The sequence below is a fragment of the Stylophora pistillata genome, chromosome 13 (genome assembly GCF_964205215.1).
Source record: "Stylophora pistillata chromosome 13, jaStyPist1.2, whole genome shotgun sequence".
In the NCBI taxonomy this organism is placed as follows: Eukaryota; Metazoa; Cnidaria; class Anthozoa; order Scleractinia; family Pocilloporidae; genus Stylophora; species Stylophora pistillata.
The window spans coordinates 13,390,760-13,400,689 of record NC_142531.1 but is presented as its reverse complement, the minus strand read 5'-3'; the positions used below and the strand labels follow the sequence as shown (position 1 = coordinate 13,400,689).

Here is a 9,930-nt window from a genome sequence, read left to right as displayed (position 1 = left end):
CGTATTTCTACCACCAGTTGAACAAGATTTGGCGCATTTCGCTCGGGCCAAGTTTGGAAGTAAAGAGGGATATCGACTAGATCTTCATGTTTGCTGACGAATTTCAACTCTAATCAATAAAAAAATGTGGTTTATGCTTGTTTGCAGATAGTTTTTGCAAAACAGTATGTCTATTGTGAGTTGAGAAAGACCTAGGGCATTTCACTCTATGGCCACATTCTGCAGAAAAGATTGGATAACGACTGAATATTGGTGGTTTCTTACGAATTTCAACCCAAATCAACGAAAAAGTTTTGTTTTGGCCTGTTTGTAGATAGCTTTGGCAAAACCGTATTTTGAGCGTGAGTTAAGGGGGAGTTGGCCCATTTCACTCTCTGGTTAAATATTAGAGAAAAGATGGGGTATCGACTGGCTTTTAGTGATTTCTTACCAATTTCAGCCATATTCAATAAAACGAATACGGTTTAGGCTTGTTTGCAGATAGTTATTGCAAAACAGTATTTCTATAGTGAGTTGACGAAGATTTTGCGCATTTCGCTCTCTGGCCACATTTTGCAGAGAAGATGGGGTAATGACTGAATATTGGTGGTTTCGTACGAAATTCAACCCAAATCAATGAAAACCTTTTGTTTTGGCCTGTTTGTAGATAGCTTTTGCAACCCCGGATTTCTAGCGTGAGTTAAGCGAGAGTTGGCCCATTTCAGTCTCTGGTTAAATCCTAGAGAAAAGATGGGCTATCGACTGGCTCTTAGTGATTTCTTAACAATTTTAGCCCTACTCGATGAAAAAATACGGCTTAGGCTTGTTTGCAGATAGTTATTGCAAAACAGTATTTCTATCGTGAATTGAGAAAGACTTGGTGCATTTCACTCTCTGGCCACATTTCGCAAAAAGCATGGGGTATCGACTGGATTTAAGTCGTTTGTTACGGATTTCAACACAGATCAGTGCAAAGGTGCCGTTTTCTCTTATTGGTTGATAGTTTTTGCAACACTGTATTTTCGGCATGAGTTGAGGAAGATTTGGCACATTTGATTCACTGGTACTTGACTGGCTATTTCCCTGGTTAACTGACTTGCTGAGCAACTGATGACTGTGGGTAATTTCACTGGTGACCGACTGGTTTGTTGTTTGACGTGCTGATCGACTGACGACGGGCTAATTGACTGGTGGCTGCCTGGTTAAGTAATTTGTTAACCTGCTCACTGTTGGCTGACCAGGTAACTGACTAGTTGCCTGACCGGATGACTGGCTTGCTAACTGAATGGTTTACCGACTCACTGGTACTTGCCTGATTATCTGACTGGTCAATTGACCTGCTGACCAGTCAGTGAGCGGCTGATTCATTCATTAGCTGACTGATTGGTTGACGGCTTTGCTGGCCGAATGGTGATGGAGTGGCTAACAGACTGGTGCCTAACTGTCTGACTGGTTGACTGACTGACTCACGTGTAGTTAACTGAGTAACTGACTAAATTCCGTTTGAGTTACTGAGTGCCTGACTGAATGTTTGACTGACAAGCTGACTGACTAACTAACTGACCTTTTGACAAACTAGTGACTGACTTGGTAACTGACGGGTGACTGACCGGTAAACGTATTTGCTGACTTACTGGTGACTGACAGATTGGCTAACACTTGTACCTGACTGGATAACCGACTAGGGCGAATGACTGGTAGTTAACTGACTAAATGACTGACTGGTTGACTGCCTTGCTGACTGACTAGGAGCTGACTTGCTCAACTGATTAGTAGACTGACTTAATACCGACTCACCTACTGGTGACTGCCTGGCTGACTGAGTGACTGGTTGACTGACTAACTCGTTCTGACTGACTAGGTGATTGACTCGTACTGATTGACTAGCTGTCTGAGCAGCTGACTGGCTGACTGACCTACTGACAGGCTGGTGAATAAATGACCGGCTTGTTGACAGTGTGGTTGAATCCCAAGCTGAGCGACTGGTTGACTAGTGACTGACTCACTGTTACCTGAACAGCGGAAACTCTGGTTGACTGCCTTGCTAACCGACTGGTACCTGGACGGCTGAGATGGTGGTTGACTGTCTGGTTGACTTACTGACTGACTGACTGAGTTAATGGTCAATGACTGAATTTTTGACTAACTCACTAGTAGGTGGCTGCTTGACTGACTAACTGGTAACTGTACAGCTGACTAACTGGTTGGTTGACTGACTGGTTGACTGACTGACTGACTGGCTGACCAACTCACAGCTAAGTGACTGCCTGAATGACTGCTTGACTGACTCACTGTTAGCTGACCGTTTGACTGACTGGTTGATCACCTGGTTGACTGACTGGTCAGTGACTGGTTGACTGACTGGTTGACTGACCCACGGATATCTGACCAGCTGACTGACTTCTTGACTGACTCAATGTTACCTGATTGGCCCCTATGAGTTGTTGACTCCTTTTTGACCGATTGGTCACTGATTGGCTAACTGACTGGTGACTGACTGGTTGATTGGGTCACTGGTACTTGACCGGCTAACTGACAAAATTTCCATTCACTGACTGAGTGAACTGTTGCCTGACAAGTTGACTCACTGTGTAACTGACATGTTAGCCGGCTGGTAACAGACTGGTTAACTGACTGGGTAACTGACTTTTGACTGACTAAACAACTGTTTGGTTAACTGAATCTCGGGCATCTGAGCGACTAGTTCAGTGCATTACTGACTGACTGTTGATTGCTTGTCTGAATAATTGGATGACTGACTGAATAACTCACTGGTTGGCGGCGTGATTGACTGACTGGATGACTGACTGGTTAACTGAATTACTGACCATTTGATGAGTTACTGACTGGTGACTAACTAGTTGACTGACTTACTGGTACCTGACCTGGTGACTGACTACTTAACTGCCTCACAGACCAACTGGTGATTTGCTTGGTAGCTGAATAGCTGGCTGTGTGACTGACTGCCTGACTGACTAACTGAGTAGCTGACCTACTGCTTGACTGATTTAGTGGTACCTGACCGCCTGACTGACTGATATACAGAATTATTGGTTATTTACTGGCGTGGGACTGTGTGGTGGATTGGTTGACCTACTCCCTAGTGCTCAATTGTCTAGACTGTCTGACTGTCTGACTAGATTTTCTAGACTGTCTAGACTGTCTCGATGGTCTGACTGGTGACTGAGTGGGAATCTGACTTGTTAGTGACTGGCCAACGGACTTGTAGACTGAACTCACTGGTACCTGATCGGCTGTGTGACCGTTTAACTGACTGGATTGTTCTCTGAATGATTGAATGACTCACTCAACGGCTAGCGACTGAAGAGTGACTGGCCAAATGGCTGGCTGACTGGTTGACTGACTTCTTGACCGACTTGTGACTAAGTGGTTTTTTGACTGGGACTGAGTGACTCACTTACTGGTTGACTTGAGTTGCCCACTGACTGGTTGACAATGGTACTTGAGTCACTGACTGCCCGGTTGAACTAGTGGTTGACTGGCTTTTGTCTGATTGGCTGACTGAATCGCTGGTACCTGACCGGCTGACTGACAGGTTGACCTTCTTGCTAACCGACTGGTAACGGAGAGACTGATTGGTGACTGACTGACTGACCTGTTGACTGAGTGACTGAGTGGCTGACTGACTTGCTGGTACATGAAGGGCTGAGAATCTGGTACATTGCCTGGCTAATCCACTAGTAATTGCCTCAGTGACTAGTTGCCTGAGTGATCGAGTGAGTTACTGATACCTGATTGTCTATCCGAATGGTTGACTGACTTGCTGACCGATTGGTGAATGACTGGCTAACTGAGTGTCCGAATGACTGGCGAGTGACCGGCTGATTGATTGGTTTACCGCCTTGCTAACGGACTGGCTAACGGACTGGTGATTGACTAACTGACTGACTGGTTGACTTCCGCGTTGATACCTAAGCAATTGAAGAGTTGATTTACTGCCTACTGGTGATTGACAGTTTGACTAACACTGCTACCTGACTGGCTAAGCGACTAAGTGACTAGGGCGAATGACTGGTAGTTCGCCCACTGAATGACTGACTGATTGACTGACTGTCTGGTAGGTGACTTGCTCAACTGATTAGTAGACTGACTTGGTACCGATTCACCGACTGGTGACTGCCTGGGTAACTGAATGGCTTACTGACTGACTAGTTGACCGACTAACTGGTACCTAACCGGCTGATTGACTATCTGTGTGGGTAGCTGACTGGCTGAATGAGTTACTGGCAGGCTGGTACCTGGTTGACTGACTGGTGTATCGTCTGGTTGAATACCTTCCTGAGCGACTGGTTGACTAGTCACGGACTCACTGAAAGCTGAAAAGCTTGTTGACTGCCTTTCGAAGCGCCTGGTACTTGCACGGCTGAGATGGTGGTTGACTGGCTGGTTGACTGACTGACTGACTGACTGAGTTACTGGTTACTGACTGATTGTTTGACAACTCACTAGTACGTGGCCGCCTGACACTCTGCTTGACTGACTCACTGGTACATGAGCAGCTGACAAACTGGTTGAGTGGCTGGTTGACTGGCTGACAAACTCACTAGGAAGCGAGTGCCTGACGTACTGTTTGACTTACTCATTGGTACGTGACGAGCCATCTGACTTGTTGACAGACCTGCTGACCGACTAACGACGAGCTAGCTGACTGGTGACTGACTGGTTAACTAACTGGTTGACTGACTCACTGTTAGCTGACCAGCTTACTGACTGGGTGCTTGACCACTTGACTAACTGGCTGATTAGCCTGGTGACCGACTGATTACTTACTGGCTAGCTGACTGGCTGACTGACTATTGACCTGGTGACTGACTGATCGACTGACTCTCTGGTACCTGATCCACTGACTGACTGGTTGCTTGACCAGCGGACTGACTGGTCTACTGCCTTTATGACTGTCTGGTGTTTGACTGGCTAACTGACTGTTGACTCAGTGGTTAACTGACTAGCTAACTGACTGCTCACTGACTGGATAATTGCAGAGTTGATTTACTGGTTACTGGTGACTGACAGGTTGAGTAACACTACCTGACTAGCTAACTGAGTAACTGACTAGGGGGAATGACTGGTAGTTCGCCGACTGAATGAGTGACTGGTTGACTGCTCTGCTGACTGACTGGTGGGTGACTTGCTCAGCTGATTAGTAGACTGATCTGGTACTGACTCACCGACTGGTGACTGCCTGGGTAACTTACAAGCTGACTGACTGACCAGTTGACTGATTAACTGGTAAGTGAGCGCCTGACGTACTGTTTGACTGACTCCCTGGTACGTCACGGGCAATCTGACTTGTTTGTTGACAGAGGTGCTGACCGACTTACATCGAGCTAATTGCCTGGTGACTGACTAGTTAACTAACTGGTTGACTGACTCACTTTTAGCTGACCAGCCCTCTGACTGGTTGCTTGACCAATTGACTAACTGGTTGACTAGCCTGATGACCAACTGGTGACTCAATTGCTAACTGAATGGCTGACTGACTAGCGACCTGGTGACTGACTGGTCGACTGAGTCACTGGTACTGACTCTTCGACTGACTGGTTCACTGACTCATTAGCTTCTGAAAGGATGACTGACTAGCTCACTAACTGGTCAACTGACTGAATGAGTTCATGTTTGCTGATTGGCCACTGACTGACTCAGTGGTCGTTTGACTGAGTCATCGGTACCTGAGCTGACTGGTCAACTCACTTGTGACCGATTAGTGACTGACTAGGGACATGTTGATTGACTGGTCGACTGACTCACTGATACCTGATCCGCTTACTGACTGTTTGATTGACTGGTTGACTGACTCATTACCTCCTGTAGGGATGACTGAGTGGCTCACTAACTGGCCAACTGACTGAATGAGTTTATGGTTACTCTCTGGCGATTGACTGACTCGGTGACTGTTTGACTGAGTCATTGGTACCAGAGCGCCTATCGATGAGTTACTGAGTTACTGACTGGTGACTAACTAGTTGACTGACTTACTGGTACCTGACCTGGTGACTGACTACTTAACTGCCTCACAGACCAACTGGTGATTTGCTTGGTAGCTGAATAGCTGGCTGTGTGACTGACTGCCTGACTGACTAACTGAGTAGCTGACTTACTGCTTGACTGATTTAGTGGTACCTGACCGCCTGACTGACTGATATACAGAATTATTGGTTATTTACAGGCGAGGGACTTTGTGGTGGATTGGTTGACCTACTCCCTAGTGCTCGATTGTCTATTTGACTTGTTTACTGACTTGTTGACCGACTGGTGACTGAGTGGGAATCTGACTGGTTAGTGACTGGCCAACGGACTTGTAGACTGAATTCACTGGTACCTGATCGGCTGTGTGACCGTTTAACTGACTGACTTGTTCTCTGAATGATTGAATGACTCACTCAACGGCTAGTGACTGAAGAGTGACTGGCCAAAGGATCACTCACAGTTTCTGGGCAACCAGTCGATTTTAAATCGTCACGATTTATAAGTCACTCGATAAACGATTTAAAGCGAGACTCGTTTGTTTGTGAATAGAAACGAGACTCGTTAGAATCGAGACTCGTTTATAGAAACGAGACTCGTTTGTAGAAACGAGACTCGTTTTTAGAAACGAGACTCGTTTGTAGAAACGAGACTCGTTTTTAGAAACGAGACTCGTTTTTAGAAACGAGACTCGTTTTTAGAAACGAGACTCGTTTGACAAAACGAGAGTCGTTTTGCGAAAGAAAGCTCGTGTGCCAAACTTTGCTCTTGGCGCATGCGCAGAAGTATAGTTTTTTTTTTCCAGGGTAAAGTTTTAGGTTCAAGATAAGCTGGGATTTTGCTGCAATATGTTAAGGTAATCTCTATTTTCTTTTTCTTGGGATTATAAAGTGCAGGGAAGGCCTAAACCGATATTTTTATAGAGCTTCTGGCATAAATTTCAGCAGATAAAGTAGCATTGAATATTTGTGTCGAATTAAGTTCAAAGCTTGAATCGGATCCTATCCCATTACTAAGGTTACTTCATTTTTCCACAACAAGAGGGAAACCAGAAATTAAAATCATGAAAGATGTACATTTTGATAAATAAAAATTAAATGCTGAAACTTCATATTCATTATGCAAGGAATATTTCATCATGTTTTGCTGTTTTAGACTTTTTTTTCCCTTCAAGCAGACGCATAGCTGCTTGAACTTGGGCTTTCTCTATCGCACATCTGGAGTTATCTTTAGGAGACTGCCCTATTGCCATTTGTGCTGTCGTTACGCAATTTTGTCATTTCCAATCATGAATTAGTCTACTTGTTTTTATTTTTGCCTGCTAGAGTGTAATGAATGTTGTTATGGTACTAGACAATAATCAAAATAATAGGAGTAGGTTCCTACAGATGCCAAAGGTTGAAATTGAAGGGCTTTTCAATGACTTTGCCAAGTTTTAGATAAATTGAAGGACCTTTTTTGGAAAGGTTTGCATAAGAAATTTTAAAATTATTTAACATTATTTCTCAGCTTTTCTATTAAAGTACTGCAATTTTTTACTTGAAAATTGCTAGAGAAAAAGCTTTGCAAAAATCAAGCTCTAGTCCTCAAATTCAAGTACTTTAAGACCTTGAATTTGTTATTTTTGAATTCAAGCATCTTCGAATACTTTCAAGGCTTTTATGAACTATGAGTAAGTAATGTACTTGCCTTTGACTGCAAGGAGAAGGGAATTTTTTACCTATTATTGATATCGAGTCAAAGTTTGTTGCAAAATGTTCACCCAAGGGGAGTTTTCACAAATCAGTTGATTGAAGCAATATTACTTTTCAATAGTTCATATTGTTTTTAATAGAAAAATATCTGAATATTCAATATCGTTGATGGCCACAACAAGAGAAGTAGTACTAATTACAGTTTTAGTATATTCAATTAGATGGAATTGGACTTTCATTAGATACCAAGAGGCAATATACCTATTTTGACCTTTTTGTGGGTTAAAAATACATGTCATACAAAAAACTGAAAACCTCATTGAAAACCTGTGCATTCAATACTATTTCTTACAAGATTTTCAAGAACTGATTTGCTATTCATTGAATCAGACATTTTTCCTTCACTGTAATCACTTTTAGGATCTAAACTTATTTAATTTAATTCAGATGGTTCTCTTTATCTCCCTATTTTTTCCCATGCTACCATAACTATTTTGCATAAGTCAGCCAGTATATTTTGATGATTTTTATTAATATTCAAGATTTATTTAACACATGATAAATATCATTGGTTTGCGTTTCTGTGAATTCCCATCCCAGTCATCAACTGTGGAAGAGAAACAAATACAAAGAGTTAGGTGTGAATTTTGAGTGAAAGTCAATTTAAGATGACAGGCATGGGTAATAGGAATATGAAACACTCTTCAACTAAAAAAGGCCTTCTAGATGGATGATTTGACTTCCAAGAGACAAGAAGGAACTCTAGGCCAAAAATGATAAATAAGGTAAACCCAGAAATTGCAGTGATTATGACCATGGCAAGGAAGAGAATTATAAAAAAAAGGGAAAGGAAGTTATGAACTAAATTAAGTACCAGAAATCAACTAAGTTGTAAGAGAAAGGGTTGACAACTTGGCATTTAGTATTCTGGTTATTTTTATTTTTTTTGGAGGAAAGGTTGGGCATGTTACTTTAAGATTCCACAATAAGATTTACATAATTCACACCTACCACCCCTTTTCATTCACAGCTTCATTGTTACAATGTAAACATCCATCACTTGCCATTAGACAGTTGTACTGGGGAAAAAAAGAGGAAAAAACAAGTGGGAGTATGTCTTTCTAATGACAGAGAGACATACTCCCACTACAACTAACCCTATTTCAGAAATGTTGGCTGAAATAATTTTTATTATAGCAATACCAAACATCTCAGCAAGTCAACCAGACTCGTTCTCAGCGAGCTAACTAGACTTATTCTCAGTGAGCCAACCAGAATTATTCTCAGCAAGCCAACCAGACTTATTCTCAGCGAAAAAAAAAGCCGGACGTATCCTTCGGAAAGCCCCAGTAATTTATGAGGAGTGTATTCATAGGATATATGATCTAAAAGTACATGATCATTTCTTTCTTAAAATGAATTTTTTCGTCATAAACTATCTTTTATCTCAGGGATCTCATCAAAATAAACGCAAATCAAAATGACAAATCTAATTCGCTATGAAAATAGGTTCTGACATGTTTATGTTTAGGAAAATTTTCTAGATTATTACAGAGATGATATTGCTTCAGTAAGGATATTATTAGAAAGAGATCTTTGATTTATAAAATGATTGCTTGTGAATTTTTAACAAACAGATAACGAGGTTAATAATTACGCACTTAGCAGCTGCCATCCTGGGGGTCGACCCTGGGGTCATACGGGGGAATAGACTTTTGTCGCCAATTTTTGTTCTAGGACGGGGGCATTGAAGTGCATTTGCACTTCCGAGACGAGACACATGGGAAAACACCCACTGGATTTTTACCATTGCCGCCATCTTGAGAATAAGAGGTCCTTACCATGGTGACTGGTTATTACCATTGATATCTTCAGATGTAAAAAAACTACTACTACTTCTACTACTTTTTCCAGTTAGTCGCCGCCAAAAGCCACATAGGATGTTTTTAACTTTGAGCCCTGTATAGCCCTGTATAGTAAACACAAGCTGAAGTAAGTTTTTGTCTGTGGCAATTTAACATTCTTTTGGAGCATTACATTGTTTGAGTTAGTAGAGCATACTTCTTTGTCCCCAGGGGAAGGGCACCGGTAGCTTTATGTTGAACAATGTTATTGTTGGTTAGGGGGTTTAGGAAATGCCTTTGCAAATGCCCAGGGGTTCCCCGGGGTCACCCTCTTCCCCCCCCCCCCGGGACGGCCGCTGGTAAGTGCATAATGACCATGATAACTAAAACAAAAATTTTTGTTATCAATTGCATATAATTATAGCTCG

The 9,930-nt window shown here is 42.5% G+C and overlaps 1 long non-coding RNA gene across 1 annotated transcript; it reads right to left on the bottom strand.

The window, feature by feature from the left end:
- Positions 1–8,171: 8,171 nt before the first annotated feature.
- On the bottom strand, positions 8,172–9,924 carry LOC148717741 (uncharacterized). Its single transcript, XR_015995008.1, has 2 exons — positions 8,670–9,924; positions 8,172–8,265 (listed from the first exon to the last, which is right to left on the bottom strand). It is a non-coding gene; the product is annotated as an uncharacterized LOC148717741 (long non-coding RNA).
- Between the last annotated feature and the right edge of the window lie 6 nt (positions 9,925–9,930).